This window comes from Panthera onca, chromosome B4, assembly GCF_046562875.1.
Source record: "Panthera onca isolate mPanOnc1 chromosome B4, mPanOnc1 haplotype 2, whole genome shotgun sequence".
In the NCBI taxonomy this organism is placed as follows: domain Eukaryota; kingdom Metazoa; phylum Chordata; class Mammalia; order Carnivora; family Felidae; genus Panthera; species Panthera onca.
The window spans coordinates 937,306-962,966 of NC_138345.1; the positions used below are offsets into that span (position 1 = coordinate 937,306).

A 25,661-nucleotide genomic window follows, 5' to 3' on the forward strand; every position below is an offset into this window, starting at 1 on the left:
TGTGCCTGTGTGCGTGCCTGTGTGTGCCTGTGTGCGTGCCTGTGTGTGCTCGTGTGTGCACCTGTTTGCGCCTGTGTGTGCGTGTGTGCTCGTGTGTGCATGTGTGTGCACCTGTGTGTGCGTGTGTGCCTGTGTGTGCTCCTATGTGCACATGTGTGCTGGTGCCTGTGTGTGTGTGTGTGCATGTGTGCTCATGTGTGTGCGCCTGTGTGTGTGCATGCATGTGCACATGCAATGAACAGCCAAAATCCCAGCACACAAAATGAAAGTCAGTGGATAATGTCTGAAACAAAGGAAGCGAGAGGAAGCAATGATAAGTGCTTTTTCAGGGCCAAATTGGGTGAATCAGCCTCACTGGTCCCGGCGTGGCCTGGACATCACCATGTTTAAAGCCCCTGAGTGATTCTATGTGCCACCAAGATTAAGAACCCGGTTGAGGGCAGAGATTTTCCGTGGGCCAGGTAGGCGGAGAAGAACCCCCCTAGCCCATGGGCGTCTCTCGGCAGCCTGTGCTTCTCCACGACACACCTTCTCGGGGAGAAAGAATGTCTGGGTGTTCTATGGAGGCACCCCGTCCCCGTGTTGATTGGGAAGGGAGGGGGCAGAGATAATGAGGTAGTTACTGGTCACCTGCACGGTCCGAGCCCTGCGTGGGGTGAGCTGCACACAGTACTCCCCATGGAAGTCACGTGGGGATGGGATGCAGACACTGGTCCGCCGCTCTCCGCAGGTGCACCCTGGCCCCCGAGCACTGGGGGTGGGGGGGTGCCTCCCAGGAAGGACAGAGGCCACGGTGGTTAGCGAGAGGGCCGTGGCTACGCTCGCCGGCCCAAGTACCCGGCTCTGCCGAGCCTGTAGTGAAAAGTTCTCAGAAGAGCAGGCTGCGTCTTCTTGTGCGGTGTTTCCCAGCGCAGGGCTGAAGCAGGGAGGTGGAAATCAACCCGAGAAGGATTTTGACTCAATCAAAAATAAAAACATTTCTCCCTCTTCCTCTCTCTCCCCCCTTCCTTCCGTATATCGTGTAATATATGCTCATGGCGCTCAGGAAAAATATTCAAGCAGAGGCTTTTAGCAACAGGGAGAAATTTAGATTCAATATCCACGGAGATCTTCTCTGTCTCCAAGACCCTGTAATCCTCAGGCATGAACACTTCATGAATGTGGAACCTGGTAATTTGTAGTAATCATACGGGCTCCGGCCATAGTGTACCTTCAAGCTGATAAAAAGTCTTTCTAAAGCAAGTCATGTTACTTGAGAGCAAATTGAGGCCAAACATTACAGCGATTCCAGATGAAGAATTTGTATGCTAATTAACATAGTTCTTGGAAAGTTTCCAAAGAATTTTGTTCTCCTTGGCAACCCTCTATTAGCGAATTTTGGTTAAGGTACTCGACTTCCCGCTAATTCCATCGGCCTTTCCCCCAATTAGCCCCAAACTGATAGGGTTTAGCCCCACGTGGGCATCTCAACTGTGGACGCAGAGAGAAGGTTTTACCGAGTTGCCTCCAATCAAACAAACACGGAGACAAGTCACGGAAGGTGGAGAGGCCGAGCCCCCTCAAAGCCCGGCGTCTGACAGCTCCACCCGCTTTGGGCGATTCCCGAAATGCTGAAACTCCTTGGGATCCGAGGAGCGCGGCCGACAAACCGAAGGGATGGAGACGGCTTCTCTGAGAAGCGAGGCAGCCACGGAGGAGAGCTTCACGGGGGTCGCTCCCATCGACACTCCGGAGAAGGTGCTGGAAGAGAGTGTGCAGTTGCGTGTTGGCTGCAGTCTCGAGGGGCGACCGCACGAGGCGGGTGGGGGACAGACGCACTGTCACGCAATTACTGTGTGTCGTCCAGAGGGCGCGCTCGCCCGGCTCCGCGATTCGGATCCTGGGTCACACCGCGCCTGCGCTCCACGGGTCTTGGCACCATACGTTAAAAGGCGTGACAAACGGTAGCAGGTTAAGACAGGGATGGAAAACTTGGAAACTCTGTTTTGGGGGAATCAGTGAAGGCACCAGGAATGGTTTCTGAACTGAGTGGTAGCATTTGAGGCAAACATGATAGGTAGTGACAAATATTCGGAAGGAAATGGAGAAAAGGATTTATTTGTGCTTCATGCGGCAGTTAAAACTCGTGTTTGGGCCTCTGTGTTTACCTTCCTCTCCGGCCTCCCTGCTGCCCCGCCACACTTCAGGCAAGCGTGCAAGTGGAATTTCATTGCCTGGGGCTGTGCCAGGAGGCTGGATGACAAGGGCCCTCCCTGACTTTTATGGAAGCTGGTAAGAAATTAAACAGTTTCCTGTGGGAGGGTAGAGAGGAGTGGTACTTTCAAGAAGTAGGTACTTTTAGGAAAGGGGCACCTGGGTGGCTCAGTCGATTAAGTGTCCAACTCTTGGTTCAGACTCAGGTCATGATCTCACGGTTCATGAGTTCGAGCCCTACATTGGGCTCTGTGCTGACAGCATGAAGCCTGCTTTGGATTCTCTCTCTCCCTCCCTCTCTCTCTATGCCCCTCCTCTGCTCTCTCTCTCTCTCACTGAAAATAAATAATAAACTAAAAAAAAAAAAAAAAAAGAATTAGGAGGAAAAGATATCCTGGGAGGAATAGAACAGGTGTAGGTGACCTGCCTCGTGTTACTAACCTGCCCCCCTCCATGAAGGTGCCCTGGGAGGTGGCAGGACCTGGGATGGCCGAGCAGCCGCACCCACAACGGCCCCAACGGGACCCTGAGCATTCCACTGGCAACGAGCACACACGAAAGGACTGAAATAAGAATGTCCCTGAATATTTGGCTCTGCGTAGGCCCCTGGGAACTCCTCATTGCCCTGGGGTCATCGGGTGTTGGCCGGGAATTTTATAACCACTGAGACAGAATGTTGCTGTGGACACTACCAGAGGGAGACTTGGATGTAAGTCTAAGTTGACTTACAGAAAGAAAGTGCAATCTCTCGCCTGTCTATATTTACTGTTAGGTAACTGTAGATTTGTAGAGGGCAAGGGCCATTGAGTACCAGTCCTGAAATGAGGATTTTAGTTAATGTCAGAAAGAAATTTCTAGCCACTGACACTGTCCAGAGGTGGGGTGGGCTGAGGTGAGAAACCATGGACTCTGGTCACAGGAGGGAACTTCAGAGCTGTCCTTCAAGGGTATTTTGAAGGAGAATCTCACGATGATAGGTACAAATCGGATTAAGTAATCCCTTCCATCCCTTCCAGATCCGGGGTTCTGCAATTCTGTGAATCCATGGGGTCCCTGGCTCAGAGTGGGAGCAGGATGGAGATTCCAAGCGGCTTGTGTTTGCACCGGTCCTTGGAAAGCAGCGGCAGGACTTCTGTCCACAAGCTCTGCACTGCATCGCAGCCGTCCTGTTGGTCTTGGTCCGCCTCCTAGAGAAGGTGTCTTTTCAGAGGAAAAGACAGCTGCGTCGGCTTGGATTGTTCTCAGAGGTGCTGTGCTTTGTTTCTTCCTTGAAGTCCGATGAATGTGTTTTCCTTTCCTTTGTGGTTTTTTATTTTTCTATTATGTTTTTATTTTTTCCATGATGATTTATTTATTTTGAGAAAGAGAGAGAGAGCAAGTGGGTAGGGGAGGGGCAGATAGAGAAGGAGAGTCCCAGGCAGGGGCCAAGCTGTCAGCACAGAGCCTGACGTGGGACTCGATCTCACGAACCATGAGATCACGATCTGAGCCGTAAACCAGGAGTTGGACACTCAACCGACTGAGCCACCCAGGTATCCCATTTTGTTGTTGTTGTTGTTTAATGGTAACTATCAGACTGTACTGAGCATCAAGAGAGAAGAAACTCTGTGTGAAAACTGGAAGTACCAGTGGAAGAATCAGGGACGAAGGAAATGAAAGATGGAGATTGAGAAGGAGTGGAAACATTGCAAGTAGCATTTCCAAGCCAAGCTAAACGTTTTATTACCGGATGTGTCAGAGCTCAAGTGTTGGGTTTGGCTCGACTGTCCTCCGGTGATACTCTGCTCCATGTCAGATGAAGCGGGTGTTTTCAGAAACCAAGTACGGTGGCCTATGTGTGCGCAGAGGTGCTCTGCCGCCCACGCAGCGTCCACACCCAGGTCTCTGGAAGCTGTTCGAGCCCAGCCATGGTTGAGGAAAACATCATTTGAGCGAGCTTTGGGAGCAGAAATTGGTTCTTTCATTTTAACTATCTGTCATTTTATTGACAACGTAAGGAATCCCATCAGTTTAAATATTGGTTCCAATATCAAAGTGTCGAAAAGTAACTTTTCTTTCCCAGACAAGCTTATTGAAATTGTTTTTGTCGCTCAAGTGAACCACTAGGAAGTTCCGTGTGATGCTACGTACATTAAACACAGGGAAGGGAGGGTGTGTGCGAGGAACCGATCACTCTGCTTTATTGCTCTCTAAGTACAGAGTGTTCACTCAATTACAACTATTAGAGTTCTGTAATTTACGGATACTAGGAAGTAGAGGTGACCAAAATTATTTTACAACAACAGTGAGAAAATATGGTTTTCTCAATTTGTAAGGATTTCTGATTTTGATTCCACATCATTTGATGTGGACTCATTTGCACATCAGGAAAATATTTTGGAAAATCTGTTTTCGGCCATGGCAGAGTTGCCTCGGTTGGACAAACCCTCCTGCTAATAACAATGATAAACTCTATATCAAATATGAAGAACAATAGTGTGAAGGCAGCAGCAGCAAGTGGAAGCAGACAGAAGCTGGAAGGACACAATCGTTGAAATAAAGGAAGCAAACCAGCGGATACCATTTAGCCACATTCATCTGACTTCTCCCCAACAGCACATCCCAGCCCCCTCAGGGCTCATGACACTAGGGCTCAAGCAAAATGTGGCGATTTTACCAAGATAAAGAGAGAGAATTTGGAGGTTGATGCTACCAGAGGGCTGGAAACTGAAGAGAAAATCCCAGAAGGGAGGGATGCACCAGACTGGACCTCTCACCTGAGTTTGCGCAAAGAGGGACACCTGTTGGAAGATGGCGGCGTAGGAGGACGCTGGGCTCACCGCGCATCTTGCCGATCACTTAGATTCCACCTACACCTGCCTAAATAACCCAGAAACCGCCAGAGGATTAGCAGAACGGAGTCTCCGGAGCCAGGCGCAGACGAGAGGCCCACGGAAGAGGGTAGGAAGGGCGGCGAGGCGGTGCGCGCTCCACGGACCGGCGGGAGGGAGCCGGGGCGGAGGGGCGGCTCGCCGGCCAAGCGGAGCCCCCGAGTCTGGCTGGCAAAAGCGGAGGGGCCGGACAGACTGTGTTCCCACAGCAAGCGCGACTTAGCGTCTGGGAGGTCATAAGTTAACAGCTCTGCTCGGAAAGCGGGGAGGCCGGAGGACAAAGGGAGGGAGAGCTGCTGAGCCCCCGGACGACAGAGCTCAGCTTGGCGGGGAACAAAGGCGCTCGCCAGCGCCATCTCCCCCGCCCATCCCCCAGCCAAAATCCCAAAGGGAACCAGTTCCTGCCAGGGAACTTGCTCGCAAACACCCAACTCTGCTTCTGCGGAGCCAAACCTCCGGCAGCGGATCTGACTCCTTCCCGCTGCCACAGGGCCTCTCCTGAAGTGGATCACCTAAGGAGAAGCGAGCTAAGCCTGCCCCTCCTGCCCCCGTGCACCTTGCCTACCCACCCCAGCTAATACGCCAGATCCCCAGCACCACAAGCCTCGCAGTGTGCAAGTAGCCCAGACGGGCCACGCCACCCCACAGTGAATCCCGCCCCTAGGAGAGGGGAAGAGAAGGCACACACCAGTCTGACTGTGGCCCCAGCGGTGGGCTGGGCCAGACATCAGGACTGACTGCGGCCCCGCCCACCAACTCCAGTTATACACCACAGCACAGGGGAAGTGCCCTGCAGGTCCTCACCACTCCAGGGACTATCCAAAATGACCAAACGGAAGAATTCTCCTCAGAAGAATCTCCAGGAAATAACAACAGCTAATGAACTGATCAAAAAGGATTTAAATAATATAACAGAAAGTGAATTTAGAATAATAGTCATAAAATTAATCGCTGGGCTTGAAAACAGTATAGAGGACAGCAGAGAATCTCTTGCTACAGAGATCAAGGGACTAAGGAACAGTCACGAGGAGCTGAAAAACGCTTTAAACAAAATGCAAAACAAAATGGAAACCACGACGGCTCGGCTTGAAGAGGCAGAGGAGAGAATAGGTGAACTAGAAGATAAAGTTATGGAAAAAGGGGAAGCTGAGAAAAAGAGAGATAAAAAAATCCAGGAGTATGAGGGGAAAATTAGAGAACTAAGTGATACACTAAAAAGAAATAATATACGCATAATTGGTATCCCAGAGGAGGAAGAGAGAGGGAAAGGTGCTGAAGGGGTACTTGAAGAAATAATAGCTGAGAACTTCCCTGAACTGGGGAAGGAAAAAGGCATTGAAATCCAAGAGGCACAGAGAACTCCCTTCAGACGTAACTTGAATCGATCTTCTGCACGACATATCATAGTGAAACTGGCAAAATACAAGGATAAAGAGAAAATTCTGAAAGCAGCAAGGGATAAACGTGCCCTCACATATAAAGGGAGACCTATAAGACTCGTGACTGATCTCTCCTTTGAAACTTGGCAGGCCAGAAAGGCTTGGCACGATATCTACAGTGTGCTAAACAGAAAAAATATGCAGCCGAGAATCCTTTATCCAGCAAGTCTGTCATTTAGAATAGAAGGAGAGATAAAGGTCTTCCCAAACAAACAAAAACTGAAGGAATTTGTCACCACGAAACCAGCCCTACAAGAGATCCTAAGGGGGATCCTGTGAGACAAACTACCAGAGACATCACTACAAGCATAAAACATACAGACATCACAATGACTCTAAACCCGTATCTTTCTATAATAACACTGAATGTAAATGGATTAAATGCGCCAACCAAAAGACATAGGGTATCAGAATGGATAAAAAAACAAGACCCATCTATTTGCTGTCTACAAGAGACTCATTTTAGACCTGAGGACACCTTTAGATTGAGAGTGAGGGGATGGAGAACTATTTATCATGCTCCTGGAAGCCAAAAGAAAGCTGGAGTAGCCATACTTATATCAGACAAACTAGACTTTAAATTAAAGGCTATAACAAGAGATGAACAAGGGCATTATATAATAATTACAGGGTCTATCCATCAGGAAGAGCTAACAATGATAAATGTCTATGCGCCAAATACCGGAGCCCCCAAATATATAAAACAATTACTCATAAACATAAGCAACCTTATTGATAAGAATGTGGTAATTGCAGGGGACTTTAACACTCCACTTACAGAAATGGATAGATCATCTAGACACACGGTCAATAAAGAAACAAGGGCCCTGAATGATACATTGGATCAGATGGACTTGACAGATATATTTAGAACTCTGCATCCCAAAGCAACAGAATATACTTTCTTCTCGAGTGCACATGGAACATTCTCCAAGATAGATCATATACTGGGTCACAAAACAGCCCTTCATAGGTTTACAAGAATTGAAATCATACCATGCATACTTTCAGACCACAATGCTATGAAGCTTGAAATCAACCACAGGAAAAAGTCTGGAAAACCTCCAAAAGCATGGAGGTTAAAGAACACCCTACTAAAGAATGAGTGGGTCAACCAGGCAATTAGAGAAGAAATTAAAAAATATATGGAAACAAATGAAAATACAACAATCCAAATGCTTTGGGACGCAGCGAAGGCGGTCCTGAGAGGAAAATACATTGCAATCTAGGCCTATCTCAAGAAACAAGAAAAATTCCAAATACAAAATCTAACAGCACACCTAAAGGAAACAGAAGCAGAACAGCAAAGGCAGTCTAAACCTAGCAGAAGAAGAGAAATAATAAAGATCAGAGCAGAAATAAACAATATAGAATCTAAAAAAACTGTAGAGCAGATCAACGAAACCAAGAGTTGGTTTTTTGAAAAAATAAACAAAATTGACAAACCTCTAGCCAGGCTTCTCAAAAAGAAAAGGGAGATGACCCAAATAGATAAAATCATGAATGAAAATGGAATTATTACAACCAATCCCTCAGAGATACAAACAATTATCAGGGAATACTATGAAAAATTATATGCCAAAAAATTGGACAACCTGGAAGAAATAGACAAATTCCTAAACACCCACACTCTTCCAAAACTCAATCAGGAGGAAATAGAAAGCTTGAACAGACCCATAACCAGCGAAGAAATTGAATCGATTATCAAAAATCTCCCAACAAATAAGAGTCCAGGACCAGATGGCTTCCCAGGGGAGTTCTACCAGACGTTTAAAGCAGAGATAATACCTATCCTTTTCAAGCTATTCCAAGAAATAGAAAGGGAAGGAAAACTTCCAGACTCATTCTATGAAGCCAGTATTACTTTGGTTCCTGAGTTTGCGCAAAGACATTTCACAGTCTTGGCTGGCTCTTAACTACATGTGTGTGGCTCTTAACTACACCCCTCCCACCCCCGCACCCAGAAATCAGTAGCTGGAAAGCTGAATAGCTGAGGAGGTCCTGGGCTGCCCAGTGCTGGAGACAATTTGGAGTTCGATTTCCATCGAGTGCGAAGGGCTTGATAGACACTGTGGCTTTCCCAGAAGGGACACCCCTTGGGGTATTGGTCACATTTCAGGCTAAGAGTCTTCTGTGTTCTTTTCTGTGATGCTCACTGAGGTGCAGCCACAAGAGGACATGCAGGAGAGATTCAGGAAAGAACAAGTTTACTATGCTCATGGGTCCCAGAAATGGGAGGCACAATGCCATGCGGGGCCACATAAGGAAGCACCAGAATCATCAGGAGTAAGAGGAAAGTGGAAATCAATACCTTTACTGGGATTTCTGTAGGAAAGAAAGGCAAGATGGCAGGGCAGACAGCCTAGGACTGGCCTGGTTGAATAATTCCATCAGGCCCTAAGCTGTAGGGTATGTCCCTGGCTCTGAAAGGAAGACAGAAGAATACTGCCTCCTGGGTGCAGGGGCCAGATAGGGGAGTTCTGGCTCCAGACTGGTTAGTTTGCAGATCAGAGGCATGCTTCCCGATGAGCTTTTTGGCATCTTAACAATTGGCTGGCCCTGGAAGGGGCAGTCTCTCCCCAGATAGAAAAGTTTTAAATATGTCAAAATATATGAAAACTTTTAAATATGCATGATACAGGAGAGTATACTCTGGAGCAAAGAAGAAAACCGAAGCAGACCTGTTTTTTTTTTTTTTAAGTTGATTTATTTAGTTTTGAGATTGAGAGTGTGTGTGGCAGAAAGAGAGGGAGACAGAGAATCCCAAGCAGGCTCTGCACTGTCAGCGCAGAGCCTGACATGGGGCTCAAACTCAGGAACCATGAGATCATGACCTGAGCCTGAGTCAAAAGTAAAATGCTTAACCAACTGAGCCTTCCAGGCAACCCAAAGCAGAGCTGTCTTAACAAAGATTAAAACCAGCCTTCCAAAGGATCAAAGTAATCTGCCACAAATTTAACTGCCTACCAGAATAATAAGCAAATGTCTGCTCTTTATAGAGAAAGGTAAGACAATCCAGAGTTTCTACAGTGTATCATCCACAATGTCAAGTATACAGTGAAAAACCACTAGATATGCCAAGAAATATGAGACATAATCAAGAAAAAAGTGAATAGAAGCAGACCAACAGATGACCTAGATGTTGGAATTAGCAGATAAAGACTTTAAAACAACTATTATAAATATAAAAAAAATTTATAAAAAAATGTGAAAAGATGGACAGAACAGGTGAGTAGATGAAAATTCTCACCAGAGAAATGGGAACTATAAAAAAATTAATGGAAGGAAAATTCTGGAAGTAAAAAAAATACAATATCTGAAATGAAAAATTCAATAGACTTAACAGCATAATGGATACAGAAGAGAAAGGATCAGTTAATTTGAAGATACTTTGTTAGAAATTATCCAAATTAGAGAGGAAAGAATGGAAAATAAAAGAATATCCAAGATGTGTGGAACTATAAATTGGTTAAAAATATATGTTAATGGAGCTTAGGACTCTAAGGAATTGAAGGAATGGGGCAAAATAAAGAGAGATAATAAAGTATATTATAAATATAATAAAGATAATAAAGATAATAAAGTATATTAAATATAGCTAGAGAAAAACTGCACATTACATTCAGGGGAATAACTATATAATGACAGCTGAAAAAAAAAATAAAATGATAGCTGATTTCTCATCAGAAACAATGAAAGCTGGGGCACCTGGATGGCTCAGTTGGTTAAGCATCCAACTTCGGCTCGGGTATGATTTCATGGTTTGTGGGTTCAAGCCCTGCATCAGGCTCCGTGCTGACAGCTCCGAGCCTGGATCCTGCTTCGGATTCTGTGTCTCCCTCTCCTTCACTCACACTGTCTCTCTCTCAAAAATAAATAAACATTAAAAAATTAAAAAAAAAGAAAAGAAACTCCTTCACTCACACTGTCTCTCAAAAATAAACATTAAAAAATTTCATAAAAAAAAGAAACAATGAAAGCCATAAGACAATGTAATAGTATCTTTGAAATTCTAAAATTACTTACAAATTAAAAAAAAAAAAACACCAAAAACCTAGCAACCTAAATTCTATACCCAGTGGAAATATTCTTCAAAATAAAGGAAAAATAAAGACATTTTAGAAGAAAAAAGATCTCACAACATTTTGCACCAGTGGGCCTGCACTACAAGAAATGCTAAGGAAGTTCTTAAGGTTTAGGGGAAAGCATCCAAGATGGAACCTGGATCTGCAAGAGGTACCGGAAATTCAATATACAGGTAAATTTAAAATATTATTTTTTCATAAATTTAAAAAATCTGTTTAAAAGAATAGTAATGGGGGGGGGCGCCTGAGTGGCTCAGTTGGTTGAGTATTCGACTTCAGCTCAGGCCATGATCTCATGGTTCATGGGTTTGAGCCCCAAGTCGGGCTCTGTGCTGACAGCTCAGAGCCTGGAATCTGCTTCGGATTCTGTGTCTCCCTCCTCTCTCTGCCCCTCCCCTGCTTGTGCTCTGTCTCTGTCTCTGTCTCTGTCTCTGTCTCTCTCTTTCGAAAATAAATAAATAAATGTTAAAAAAAAAAAAAAAAAAAAGAATAGTAATGGGAGTGGCTCCGTTACCTTGGAGAGGTGAAGTACTGGGAGATCCTTTGGCCACGCTGTGGGCTGGAGATGAAAACAACATAAACATTAAACAGTAGAGCTGCCTTAAGTTGCTGGGAATTTCAGGAATACAGACCCTTCTGAAGCTGTTCCAAATTTTGAAGAGACATTTGCCAGTACATTCACAGAAGATGGCAAAGAGTACCATGAATACCTGAAGAGCCCTCCTGGGTCTCCTTCCAATTGTTGAGGAGTAGAACAGCCGAGCTGCTGGGAGCCAGAGACACAGAGGCGATCGATCAGTTGCAAGGTAATAGACTGTTTAGAGGTCAAACCAGTGGGGGTGGCAAACTGACACCCGATCCAATCAGCGCATGGACAATCCTGGGGTAACAGTTACCTGCAGTATAGACATGAAACTTACTACCCCCACGGATACAGACACTGTGGTTACAACCAGCCAGCTCCCTATGGTTACTGCTGATGGAAACGTCAACAGCTTTTAGTAAAACCGTTCACTCTGTGTATCTTCTGTTGGTCATAGTTTTATATCTGATTTCAGAGAGTGGATTATTAACTTTTTAGAACTTGTGACTTTTTTTTTTAAATGAGATCTTACCAGAGATGTGATGGTTGCTGGGAATAAGTACTCCCCTAAAAAGGTTGTGGATTATACTGCCTGACTTCTACTGCAGATTCTTCTTTGTTTCATGACTTAACAGTGCATTCCACTTGCTATCTGTTTTCCTTGTTTGACCTCCAAGAGTTCTGTCTTTGTTTTACACAGAAATAATTTTAAAGTAGAAAATGCTTGATTTTACTCTGTGAGATAAAGAAGTAGCCATTTACTCGGATGTGCTCATTCCTAAATTTTTACAGAGGTTGGTACAGTCAACTCGTGAATGCACAATTGTGCTTTCTTGCACTGTGTCGTAGGTGACCTCAGCAGTTGAAAGGTAAAACGATGGTAGATACTTCTTTTGGCTCTTGTTGTTATGACCGTGGTATTTTGTAATTACTCCAGGTACGAGTCAGCTCCACAATCGTTTTGGTCTCAAAAAGGGATGTCAAGAATAAAGCTGTAAATAAGGAAGGAACTCTTCTCAGTTTCAGTGTCTTGATCTAGTGGTGGGTGAGATGAGGGCACACGACCATTTCACACAAACTGTAAGGCTTTTTGCTAACTTAAACATAGCAGATCAAAACTCACATGTTATACAAAAGCTTAACTCTGTAAATGTTCCCCTTTCCTTTTCAATGGTATGTATATGACGCTGCATTCTGACTACTTACTTTTATGGTATTTAACGTGGATCGATTGAACAGTGTTATAGGCACTTACAAATGTGCCCCTTGCTGCTCCCTCTTGTATAAATATAGTGACGCTGTAATTTCCTTTTGTGCTGATCATTTTGTTTCAGGCCATTATAATGGGTTTATTCAAATAAAATACTACAAGATTTTTTAAAAATAAAGAAATAGTGATGATGATGATGATGATTATGATAATGGTGATGATGGCATATTGGGGGGTTATGATGCACATAAAAGTAAAACAACGCGATGTGCTAAGGAATAAATGAATATTATATTGTTTCTTACAATGAATATGAAGTTTTATAACATTAACTTAAGGTAGACTGTGATGAACTGAAGGTGTGTATTGTAATCACTAGAATTACCATTAAAAGATATTAAAAAAAAAAAGACAGCTAAAAAGCCAATAGAAACAATAAATGAAATACCAACAATTACTTATTAATGGAAAGAAGGGAGGAAAGAGAGAATAAAGAACAAATGGAAACAAAGAGCAAGATGGCAGACTTAAACCCAGCTTTATCAGGAATTACATTAGCTAGAAATAGTCTGAATATTCGAATAGAATCATTAGACTGGGAGAAAACCAAATCTAACTATCTTCTATCTACATCAGCATGTTTTAAACTTAAAGACATAGACAGATTGAAAGTAAAAGGACAGAAAAAGACCCACCATGCAAAATCTAATTTCAAAAGAGCTAATGTGGCTGGCTATATTAATATCAGAAAATGCTATAAAATTTTATAAATTTATATGAAGTTCATAGACATGCAAAAGGAATACACTTTAGAGAGGAATGGAGGTGCAAATTACTTTTTTTCCAGGTATTTTGCATCTGTGTAATAGAAGCAATTTACCCTCTTAGAAAAGGAATAGCTCTGCATAATGGTTGAAGTAAACTAAGTATTCAGATTTGGTTTAAGTGTCAAAATGTATGACACGTGTCTTTAAAACCATGAAAGGAAATGTTTTAGGGGAAGCAATTTTCTCAAAAGGAAATTTGAAATTTGATATCTATCTTTATCGTATAATTTTTGCAATATTACACCCCAAAAAGGACTTCTTTAATTAAGCTGAATTAAGTATAACTTTGTTTTGAAAACTTTTGAAAGATATGTTAAAACCCCTCGAAATAATTGAAGTGATATTCTCAGGTGTTACAAAACTAGGAATGGGAAATATTTTTTAGTAAGTACATTTGGGCAGGCAACTGCACCTGTTCTAGAATATACCAAATTTAATTATGTAGAAAGGTATATTCACCCCATCCTTGGAATTTATTTTAAAAGGCAAGGATTTAAAAAATTAAGTTATCAAATTACCATGATACCCAAACCAGACATAGACATTGCAAGAAAGCCATAGACCACCATCCCTTATGAATATTGATGCAAAACTCAACAAAATACTAGCACACTGAATTCAGCCCCATATTAGAAAGATCACACACCATTACCAAGAAGCATTTATTCCTGGATTGCAAGAATGGTTCAACGTATGAAGATTAATCAGTGGAATATGATACATTAATAGAATGGAGGTGAAAAAAACATATAATCATCTTAATGGATGCAGAAAAAGAATTTAAGAAAATTCAATGCCCTTTCATGATGGAAACACTCAATAAACTGGGAATAGAAGGAAACTTTCTTAACGTGACCCATATGTGAACAATCTGCAACTAAAATCGTACTCCATGGTTACAGAGCGAAAACTTTAAAGTCAACATCCATTCATGATAAATACTCTCAACAAAGTATAGAAGGAATATAATAAAGGCCATGTATGACAACCCCACAGCTAACATCATCCTCAGTGGTGAAAAGCTGAGAGCTTCTCCGCTGAGATCAGGAACGAGACAGGGATGTCCACTTTCACCACTTTTATTCAATGTGGTAGTGGAAATCCCAGCCACGGCAGTCAGACAAGATGGAGAAATTAAGGCATTCACATCAGCAAGGAAGGAGCAAAACTTTCACTCTTTGCAGGTGACACAATACTCCATATTGAAAACCCTAAAGATTCCACCAAAAAACTATTAGCACTGATAAATGAATTCATTAAAGTTGCAGGATTTTTTTTCCCTACGATATTCCCTATGCTATGTACTTTTCATCCCCTGACTTACTTATTTTATAAGTGGATGTTCGCACCTCTTAATCTCCTTCACCTAGTTCGTCTATTTCCTAACCCTCTCTTCTCTGGCAGACCCCTATTTGTTCTCTGTATTTATGAGCTTCTTTCTGTTTTTCATTTTGTCTTGCTTTGTTTGTTAGATTCCAGATATAAGTGGAATCATAGGGTATTTTTCCTTCTCTGTCTGACTTACTTCACTTAGCCTAACACCCTCTAGCTCTATCCATGTTCTTTCTAATGGCAAGATTTTATTCTTTTTCATGGCTGTGTAGTATTCCATTGTGTGGGCTTCTGATTTGCTCACTTCTGTGCCCCAGAGCCTACAGCAGTGCCCAGCATGTTAGTATGAAATAAACACGTGTTGAATGGATGCGTCTCAGTTGGAAACTTGAGCTCTGAGCCACCTGCCATCCATCCTTGGGGCTATGTGGTGCAAGTCTGGAATGGAAATCCTGTTCCATGACCCCAAAGAAGCCAGCCCTGACACGAAGAGCCTGGGACAGAAATAGGGCCACCACAGCTCATCTGATGGCTGGGCTATAAATGGAACAGGAACTTGAATGACTCCGATGATTTTAATAAACCAGAGACTCCTCCAATACTTGGGAACAGGAAGCCTTATGGTCCAATGAGACCCCACGGGGCCCTGGCCTCATTCCACAGGAGAGGACGAGCCCCCTCTCTGGAGTATCTTAAGGTGGAAAAGTGTTGGCATAGTTATGAACAGACATGGATTCCAGCTGTGGTTTGCCATTAACTAGCTGTGTCAAGTCTCATACCATCTCTGGGCTTGAGGTCTGTCCCAATGCGAAGATGGAAACTGGCTAAATAACAATATGTAACTGATTAGTTCATGAACTCGACCAACATCTGTTGGGAGGGGGCTGTGCCAGCGACAAGTCTGTAGCAGGGCTACAAGGAGGCCCCTGTCCTCGGTGACTGCCTTGTGGGAGGCCCGCACCCTGGACTGCTTTCTGAAGACAGTAGTGTTCACAGTGACAGACTTGATCTGAGGTCATGAAAGATCCAATTTAGGAATGGGGGCAAGGCCAGAGGAGTAGTAACAACTCACAGAAGTAACAGAAATTAGGAGAATCGGTTTGTTTGGTTCTCTTGTGGTTCAATATTAATGATTCCATTTCCACTATTTTGAGAACCCATGGCATTTGTATTTTAAGGGCCATATTTTTGATCATCATGTCTTCTAGTGTGCCAAACCTATGAATAAATCCTGAACCACCCAAAGTTTCTCAACCTCTCCCTTCTGTCGCCAATGTTCCACGTGACAGATGAATTATAGGTGAATCTGTGCATCTCCAGAAACCTGGAAACCTCCTCACTCTTTACCTCCCCTTTTGGGATCTAGTGCATTCTGATGCATTTAATGAACCTGAAGGATACATGATATCTGAGTGTTACATGTAAATGACCATAGATGTTTTGGTCTTATTCAACACGGAGTTCTCAAGGATCAATATTTAACTCAGGTTAGAGTTAACTCAGTCAACTTTTCTATTATGTATGGCTTACAAAGAGAGGAAAAGAGACAGGTTGAACTCTGATGAAAGGATTGAAATCATTTAGAAATCCCACAAATATCTCAAAACCTCATTTTAGGCTGCTAGCTATTTCGTCCATCCACTCATCCACCCACGCACCCATCCATCTATCTACGCAAGCACTCATCCACTTACCCATCTATCTCTCCACCAGCCATCCATCTGTGATCAACACATTGCTTATCGTGGTAGAACAAAATCATTGGAGAGATCCTTTCCAGTTCTAAATCTCTAAATTTTATTAGTTTATGGCTCCAGCACCATTCTAGCTACTGTGAGGTATACTGAAATACAAAGCACGGACATTGCCCCGGATTTATAAGCTGACTTGGGGGATTTGTTCCTTGACTTCTCTAACTTCTAGAAGCTTCCACATTCCTTGGCTCACGTCCCTTCCTCCATCTTCTAAGATAGCGGCGTGTCATTTCTCAGACCCTCCCTCTGTGGCCACATGTCTCTGTGACACAGTGGGGAAAGAGTCCCCACTTTTAAGAACGGGCATAATTAGAAGGGGACCAGATGATCGAGAGCACTCTCCCCATCTCAAGGCTCCATGCCCATAATCACATCCCTTTCCATGACAGAAGGTAGCACTCACAGGTTCTGAGGACTAGGACATGGATGTCTTTGGAGACAGTTTTCTTCCTGCCTCAGTACGTGCTTTCATTATCTCCAGTTTCTCGAAGAGAACATTGAGGTTCAGTGAAGCAAACAATTCACCAAGGCTCTGCAGCTGCCGAGGGGGAGGGGTGGGGAGCGGTGTCTCGTTCCAGCCCCAGCTCCTGGCCTCCTGGCCTCCTGGCCTCGGAGTCAGAACCTCAGATGAACAGATGCACAGACAGACCAAGAACAAACTCCAATGTCATGTGCACGGTGCACATGGGCGCAGGTGCTTCGACAGTCCCAGGTGGGCAAGGGGGGAGAAGGAACAGGGGTCTGAGTGACCCACAGTCAGGTGTGCGGGGTGGTCGCAGGGTTACAAGATGGCAGATGGCCCTCCATCCCCACAGCCCCGCCCCTGACACATAACAGAGCTACTAGGACCTCGTCCATGTCCGACCCCCCCCCCCCCGCCCCCGTCTCCAGCAAGCACACTTAGCTTCCCAGCGCACCACAGCCAGCGAGGCCCAAGTGTCTGCCCCGGACGCTCACCAGGCACTAGGGCGGCAGGCTGAGTGCTGGCACCTGCAACCTTGCAGGCATGGTACCCAGAGGGGAGCCCTTGGAAAGAATCTAGTGAGGACCTGCCCATTCACATCCAATGACTGCCCAGCTGTCACAACTGTGAGCACTGATATAAATGAGGACTGTCGGAAAAAGCAAGTTACTCAGGTGCCCAGTCTTCACAGTCAGGTCCCTGTTACCTCCCTCCTCCCGGCGGTGAAAGTTGGTTGATTGACACAAACACAGAGCTGGGCCTGTGAATCAGCTACTGTCCGTCCTTCAAGGAGCCAGTGGGTACCAGGCAGATGGCGCCCAAACCACCACAGTACTGTGTGCAATCAGTGCAAGGAGGGCAGGTGGACAGGGCCTGGGCAGGCCAGGGCAGGACACTCACCAGTGCTCCTGGACCAGGAGGAGCCTAGGCAGGGGTGGGGCCAGGAGGGAGGCAGAAGTCAACCAGAGGTCCCTAGGAGTCCTGGCCTGAAGGATCTGGGCCCATGCTGTCCCGCAGGGATATAATGCAAGCCACATCAAATTCTGAGTGATCTGGTAACTGCTTCTCTAGAAAGTAAAAGGGGGGAGCGCCAGGGGGCTCAGTCGGTTGAGTGCCGGAATCTTGATTTTTGCTCAGCTCATGATCTCACAGTTCGTGTTTCAGTCCCCACGTCGGGCTCTGTGCTGACAGCGTGGAGCCTGCTTGGGATACTCTCTCTCTCTCTCTCTCTCTCTCTCTCTGCCCCTCCCCAACTTGTGTGCACCCTTTCTCTCTGTCTCAAAATAAACTAAAATATATATATATATATATATATATATATATATATATATATAACCAACTCTGCTCCAGTTTTGGTAGGAGGTGGCCTGGACATGAGAACTAAAACGCAGCCGTGTGAGACCAGCCAGTGAGAGCACCATCGTCACAGCCCAGCTGCTGCCAGGAACCGTGCTGGGAGGTGTCTGGGACCCCTCACCCAGGTCTCACCCCACCTGAGCCCCCTCTTCTGGAGACTGCCCTTCGTGCCCTGCCTGTAACTTCCTTATTTCACTCACCGTGTTTGCTTTAAGATCCTTGGGTTGGGGTGTACATCTTACTCTGTGATACACGGTTGTTTGCTCTTCAAAAATCTATTCTGAAAATATAGGTATTGGCAGGTATGAGATGTGGAGAACACAGATTCACACCGCTGCGGGTTTTCACTCTGTGGCCCAAATCCCCTGCTGCTGGGGACATTTGCGCAGTGTAGGATGTCAGGGGTGAGCACAATGGGTGCTCGGTCGGTACTGAGTTGACGTGGGCTGGGTGCCCTCTGGCTCTTGGGCCTATTTCCTGACTGGCTTTGCTCCTAAGTCAACAGGCAGGAAAGGTTAAGCACCCGCACAGAGGCGTGAACTCCCATCTCCGGCGCTGGCCCAGCCCTTCCATGCCAGGAGGCGTCTACATGGGCAGCAGCATGCTTCTGCCAGCTTCCGGGAGCAGCCGCCTGGGTGCCGGCTCGTGTCCCCCTGCTCGGTCCCCGGCAGCCACAACTCTGCCGGGCAGCACCTGCCGTAGGATGGGGGAGCTGGGGGAGGGCGCCAGGCCTGGAAGAGGCTTCGGGGCGCAGCACTGCCTGGGCGAGGCGAGTCCGGCGGGCTCTGCAGAATGGGAAACCCAGACCCGACCCATCTCCAGACTCCACCCAGACTCAGGAGCCTGGCAAGTTCAGAGTCTGATTTCTGTGCAGTGAGCACTGGGTGGAATGAGATTCGAGGTAGCTGCAGAAAAGAGTCTGGAGGGTTTTTAGGGGGACAGAGCCCAAGATAACCAGGTTCTCCAGATGCAGAGCCGAGGCTGACAGTCACTCACAAGCAGCATCTTTCTCGGTGCCAGGAGGCTTGCCAGCGTTTCTGAGATGGAATGTTCTGGAACAGTCCAACAATATCAGAAACCTCATTAGCAGAGTTGGGGGAGCTGCTGACAAGAGTCCAAAGAACAGGCCCACAGGGAAGCTTGGGAAGTGTCTCCAACCCGGAGAAGTGTTTGGCACCGGCTCACCTTGGAGACGTGGACTAGTTCACGTTCACTCAGATTCCAAAGTAGATTTGAAAACTGGGTTGTTTAAAGTCATAAGCATAATGTGGCACACTTCCTGGTGACAACCCTGATGTTTACCACAAAGCGTTGCCTAATGCAGCAATCAAAAGTCGCCCCGTCAAAAGTGTGGGCGAGGGTGGGATCCTAGTGTGGCCGTGGCCACAGCTGATCCGAGGACAGTTTCCACTCACCCGGTGGCCAAGGGCGCCCACCTCCCCACACAAGTGAGCGGCATTCGCGGCCCCTCGTGCTGACCTGGAGCAAGAGTGTAGCAAGAGGAATGAATGTGGCCATCTGGCTCTCCTTTGGAGGGTGGAAGGGACATCAGCCCCGCATCCGGCTGAGAGGTGGTTCCCATGCGCTCCACCCTCGGGGACTCGCCATCCACCGTGTGGGTCTTGGCAGGAGTCACACAGAAGGGAAAGACCGTCCTGTTCCACACTGCCTTCACTCATTGCCCTCTTGGTCTCACTCCGTGCACACTCCCCAAGCCCAAGAGTTGGGGGGCACACTGGCCTTCCCTTTCTGACATTTGGCGTGAAGCCGAGCCACGTGGAGTCTTGTATTTATGCAGTCTACTGGCCAGCCACCAAGCCCCGCGGCCTCCTGGTAGCGCGAGTTTCAGTTGTGGGTGAGTGGACGTCATCCACAGTGATTCTGTTGTCACAAGGAGGCTGCATCGCCTGGTGGTAGGAGAGCCTCACAGGTCAAAGCCAGAAGAGCCGACGCTCCCCTGGTGCTCAGAAGGAGGTTCCTGACTGCAAGGAGTCAGGGGCGCTGGCCGCAGGCTGGCCTTCGGGCTCCACTGGGGAGCACGCACGGGGTGGGAACAACCCTCGAGACCTGGGTCTCAGGAGGGTGACGTTAGCTGGACCGGCTGGCTGCACCAGGGGCCTTGCTGAGAAATTCGAACAATTGCCTCTGGTCACCTGTAACGTGTGTCCTGGGCTGTGGTCACAGCACACTGCTTTCCGTCAGCTCACACCCTACTTACAGGTGCTGTCATTCTCACACCAGCGTGGAGAGCCCCCCAGAGGTCATAGGGGCTGGATCTGAACCACTGGGTGGTCACAAGCAACACATGATCTCCATTGCCTCAGGCAAGCAGCGGATGCGTACAGGGGGAAAGACACAATCCTCTGTGACTCGTGTCCTATTATTCACACTGGGGCATCACAAAGTATTTCCCCTCGTCGTCCAGATCTGGTCCACCGCCTGAAGTCTGGTGGGGCTCTGCGTTTTGGTTTTTCGGATTCTCTTACAGCACATCACTTCCACAGGGAGGCGAATTGTGGCCAAGACCAAGACGACAGATGACAATACATACCTCACTACAAAGTGGTGCTGGTGACGTGTGGGGTTGACACTGTGGGCAAATGTGTTTCTAACACCGGGTTGTGGCAGCCGCATCTTGAATCTGTGCTCCCTTCTGGCTCCCTCGGCCTCCATCAGAAAGGCGGAGAAGGCATTCTGACTCTCCCCGCATTCACGCACGGTCTGCAGCTTTACCAGCCTTGTCAGGCCACGTTCCCCAAAAGTTTGGGAATGCCGCTCCCACACAGGATGGGGGCTCCTGGGTATCCCCAGACATACCCTGTGGCCGTTTTCGAGACTCCGACACAATGGGCCACGATCGCTGTGCCGTAGCGCATCCTAATAAGGGTCTTGGTTTTTACATTTCGTATCTGAAACGTGTGAACAAGTGACTTCTAGCTGGGAAGTTGTGGCACGGAACCAGATGTTCTCCGGATGAGGATGAGTAGTGAGTTGCTGCAGAGTCCTTGGGCCGTCGGGTTAAGCCAGGCCTCTGCCGGCCACCGGTGCCCTAACAGCCCCGGACTCCGAAAGACGAACCTAACCGACCGTTCCTTGAAAGAAGGAACTCGTAGGGCAAACACTGTGGGCGAGCGCGGGAGGAAGGAGGCGGCTCCGCACCGCAGGGCGGACACGTCCCGCTGTGTGAAGGTGTGGCCGGGCCGGTCCGGAACAGCAAACGGCAGCCCCATCAGCAAGCACTGCGACGAGGTGCACGGGAGGGGCAGGTAGGTGGTCAAGGTCCCGTGATGGTGACTCAGTGAGCGAAAGGTGACCGCACAGCAGGCTTGCGCCAAGCCACCGGCCTGTGGACAGTGGATCAGAAGTGTTCACGGACGGGCAGGGTCCTAACACTCATACCGCACAGCTACGCAAGGCGAAGTACGAACACCCACACAAAGGCTCCTTTTAGGCAAGAAGTTTGATCACATTCCCCAGGCACAGATTCTGCTGCAAAACGTACTTTTCATCTGTGACAATCACAGCAACAAGAAAGTACAACAGAGAAGACCAATTCCGCACAACAGGCATGGAAGACAGCCTGTTGCCGTGACGGACCCCGACCGGGGGAAGTCGCCGGAAAGCACCGCAGGGCACCCTTGAGGGTCCTTCGCCACAGCCAAGGCTTACTTCCGCCACGAGGCTCACCCTCTGAGGAGCCCGAGTCACCAGACATCTTCAAACACGGTGGAAATCAGCTCAAGAATTGGTGACCTGCCTTCGCTGCAGGTGGCTTTTCCGAATCTCCTCTAAAAGGGCCCCCAGACACCAGCAGCCTCTTAGTGCTTCGGGACACACACCTGTCCCCAGGAAGCCACGCTGAGCCAGGCAAAGGGCAGGTGCAAAGGGAAGGACGATGATTCTCATCACCACGCAGGTGGTGTGCGATGCTGGGCACCTCCTCCCGGCTGTGCGGCTCCGGACCGCGGGGCTTGGGCGTTCAGACACGCCTCCCGGCTGCGCAGCTCCTGCGAGTGGCCTCGTTTTCCCACAGCCCCTCCCCCAACGTCACACCCATAGACGCACGATGACCGGAGGGTGTTCCATACGTCTCTTCTGTTCATGTGCTGGTTCTTGTCCCTTACAAAGCTAGCAAAGAACTCAGAGTGTGCATGACGACGCGCTCGGAGGGATGATTTCATTGCCACACGTGGGAGCCGAGTATCTCTGGTAAGAAATCTGGCATTTAATACACTTGGCTGGTTCAATCAGTTAAGTGTCCGACTTCGGATCGTGTCATGATTTCACGGTACATGGGTTCAAGCCCCGTGTCAAGTTCTGTGCTGACAGCTCAGAGCCTGGAGCCTTCTTTGGATTCTGCATCTCCCTCTCTCTCTGCCCTTCCCCCACTCCCTCTCTCTCTCTGTCTCTCTCTCTCTGTCTCTGTCTCTCTCTCCTAATATAACTAAACATTAAAAAAAGAAAAAGTGGGACGCCTAGGTGGCTTAGTCAGTTAAGTGTCCGACTTCAGCTCAGGTCATGATCTCACAGCTTGTGAGTTCGAACTCCGTGTCGGGCTCTGTGCTGACAGCTCGGAGCCTGGAGCCTGCCTCGGATTCTGTGTCTCCCTCTCCCTCTGTCCCTCCCTCGCTCACCCTCTGTCTCTCTCAAAAAATAAACATTAAAAAAAAAGATATCTAACATTTAATATACTTCATGGCAATGAAGTACATTACCTTGTGCTGACCCAATAAAGTTTTCATATAAAATTATATTAAAGTCAGCCCTCATATTAACATCTCTTACTTTATGCCTTATGCTTTTGTGCACATACCTTAACTAATCACTGTAAACAATCCTTTGGGGGTGGACATGATTTCTCCACTTGGCAAAGAGGGGCCAGGGCTCCGTGGAGCTGACTCACCCACCACAGCACATGCAGCTTGTACAGGGCAGAGCTGGGGTGGGGGGGGGGGGGACTTGAGGCCTTGGACTCTTCACCATGGCAAGTGTTTATTGTTTTTTTTGGCAAATATGATTCCAAATTCATGAGAGAACAGTAAAAATATGAAAGGCCTGTCAGTTTTTTACTGATAAGATTTACAAAATTACCTCACATTTCTTTTCTGACACACATGTTAATGTATTTGCTCTTTGTCAAGAGTCCTGTTTTGGGTTTCTTTCAAAGAACGGTTCCTCTTCTGTTCTACGTGACCAAGTAGGCTTCAACTGTTCTGTGTAAAACCAACATCACGTATATTGACTTTATATTATTATTACCATTTTAAACAGTTCTGTCCCCTCCATATACTGTCTATATATAATGATTGCATTTACAGGCCAGTGGGGTCCCATCCTGTTTGCCACTTAGAGCCACGTGATTTTGGGGAGAAGCAAACCTGTAATCCTATGTTAACCCCACACCACAAAGTTGTTGGGAATACTGCTGATACTAAAAAGTATAGCACTTTGTAAACGTTAATGACCTGTAGAAATGTAAGAAGTTGTTCGATTTTTGCCTAGAGGGAGGAAGGAGTTCAAGAAAGGATAGTTGTCTGTCTGAAGCCAAGGATTGGTTGGACTTACCTAAATATTGGATTTTCAAGGAGGATCCGGCCACGTAAGCGTGAGGGCGACGGGAGGGGCTGAGGGAACTCACGGGCACCCGAGGGAGAGGAAGGGCACCAGCAGAGCTCTGCGGGGCTGTCCAGCAGTTCAGCAGGTGACTGTGGCCACAGAGTCCTGATTATCCCAGAGGCTTTCTGTGCAAGTGCCACGGAGACATAGGAGGCATATTTATCTAACCTCCTGATAACACAAAAAAGGGCATTATAGTTAATAACTGAGAGAATCGTGATTCAAAATTATTTTCAACTTCAGAACATAGGAAGTTTCTGTAACAACAACAGGACTTGTTGAAAGGATCTGAGAAGGTGACGGAGAAGCAGAACAGCTAATGGTCAAGAACAAAAATGCTGGGCCAGGCCACCTGGGTTCAAACCCAACTCTGCCACCGTTAACTGTTTGACCACAGGCTAGTGAGCAGCTTCCTGTGCCTTGGTTTACCCACCCGCCTTGTGGGGTTGTAGGAATTAAGTGAGTTAATACGTAGTTAAGCGCTTCGAATAGTGCTCAGCACATGGTCACAAGTCCATAGGCTTACCACGACATGTGTTACCTGAGGGAGTCACCACACTGTTAGCAGAAGTTACAGTAGTAAGTGTCCAGATGCACCTCCCTTATCAACTTTCTCGTCTGTCAGACGCCAGAGGGCTTGTCTCCACCGGCCCCCCCTTGATGTTCCTAATGCACTTTGTGGGGCTAATTGCAACCCTCTGCCTTGGATCAGGCTTTGTCTTCTCTGCCCTGTGTTCTTGGGACTTAGCAAGTCCTTTTTCTGCAGTCTGCAGGGGAGTCAGGGCGCAGGCTGCCCTCTGGCATGGCAGCGTGAGGATAGGTCTACTTACAGGGAGAAGACGAGTTTTTGATTTTCAGAAATGCCCGGTTTGACACATCTGAAATCACACAGGTGGGCATTTCACAATTGATTGGAAATGTCAGACTGGCATTGAGAGAGAAGTTGGGACTGGAAATATCTGTTTTTTCAGAGGAATCCATGCAAGGCAACCGTCAGGGGACCTTAAAAGAGAGACTTCAGGGAGGAAGAGCAAGGGCTGGAGGGCAAAATCCTGAGGACAAGCTGGGCGGGGAGGCAGGCAGGTAAATTAGCCAACAGAAGAGGCAATGAGAGATGTCCGGGGAATGGAGACAGGAGGGTTTTAAGCAGATGGGAAGCAGTTGGGAAGACAGAAAGCGATGGCCAAGGCATCAGAGAGAGGTTGACAGTTGAGGCTGGCTGGGGGCGGGGGGAGTAGGAGCCCAGGAGGCAGGGATCAGACACCCGGGGAGCCTCTGGGGGGCGGGGAGGCTGGGAACACAGACCGGGGTCTGGCTTCGCAGACCGGGGGCGGGGCCGGGGCCGGGGTGGGGAGATTGGTAGCCCCCACCCCGCGGACGACTCTGCTGTCGCGTTACTCATTCATTAAGATTTCGCTGTATTCACAAGTCCAGAGTCGGTGTAGGCCGCAGAAAACGCAAAACCAGGGCGTCCGTTCCTGGGGAGCCCACGCCAGCGGGCCACGACCACGGTGCCCCGAATCCTCCGGGATCCTGAGGCAAACACCCCGCCCTGAGACCGCCCTGGGCCCTCTAGAACCCCAGAGTCCTGGAGTTCCCCGGCCCCTGAGATCCCCAAGACCCTGAGACCTTCCGAGGCCCCCGGCCCCCCCCCCCCCCACCCAAGAACTCTGGAGTTCCTGGGACTCCGGGCCCCTAGACCCCCGGAGCTCCCGGAATCCCAAGCCCCTCGAGGCGGCCGGATCGAAAAGCACAAGCCCGTAGGCGGCCTGTCGGGGCCTTGACCTCTCCTCGCCGCCCCGCCCCCACCCGCCCTAGCAGGTCCCAGCAGGTCCCGGCCACCTCCTCCTCCGGGACCTCCGGCCGGACGGGGGAGCCAAGCGGCGAGGAAGCCGTGCAGGGGGTGCGGGCGGGGCCGCAAGGAGATCCCGGA

The 25,661-nt window shown here is 47.6% G+C and overlaps 1 long non-coding RNA gene and 1 pseudogene across 6 annotated transcripts; one reads left to right on the forward strand and one right to left on the reverse strand.

Annotated features, from left to right (window-relative positions):
- Window positions 1–1,656: 1,656 nt before the first annotated feature.
- On the forward strand, window positions 1,657–11,705 carry LOC132695441 (RNA guanine-N7 methyltransferase-activating subunit-like protein pseudogene; annotated as a pseudogene).
- A 3,953-nt stretch (window positions 11,706–15,658) lies between these two features.
- On the reverse strand, window positions 15,659–25,566 carry LOC132695168 (uncharacterized). 6 transcript variants are annotated; one of them, XR_009617784.3, is made up of 4 exons: window positions 25,034–25,566; window positions 24,270–24,730; window positions 23,678–23,899; window positions 15,659–23,325 (listed from the first exon to the last, which is right to left on the reverse strand). It is a non-coding gene; the product is annotated as an uncharacterized LOC132695168 (long non-coding RNA). The 6 variants fall into 6 exon arrangements; XR_009617785.3 differs by having other exon boundaries at window positions 15,659–22,318; window positions 23,204–23,325; window positions 23,678–24,730; XR_009617781.3 differs by having other exon boundaries at window positions 15,659–22,318; window positions 22,926–23,325; window positions 23,678–24,730.
- Window positions 25,567–25,661: the final 95 nt, after the last annotated feature.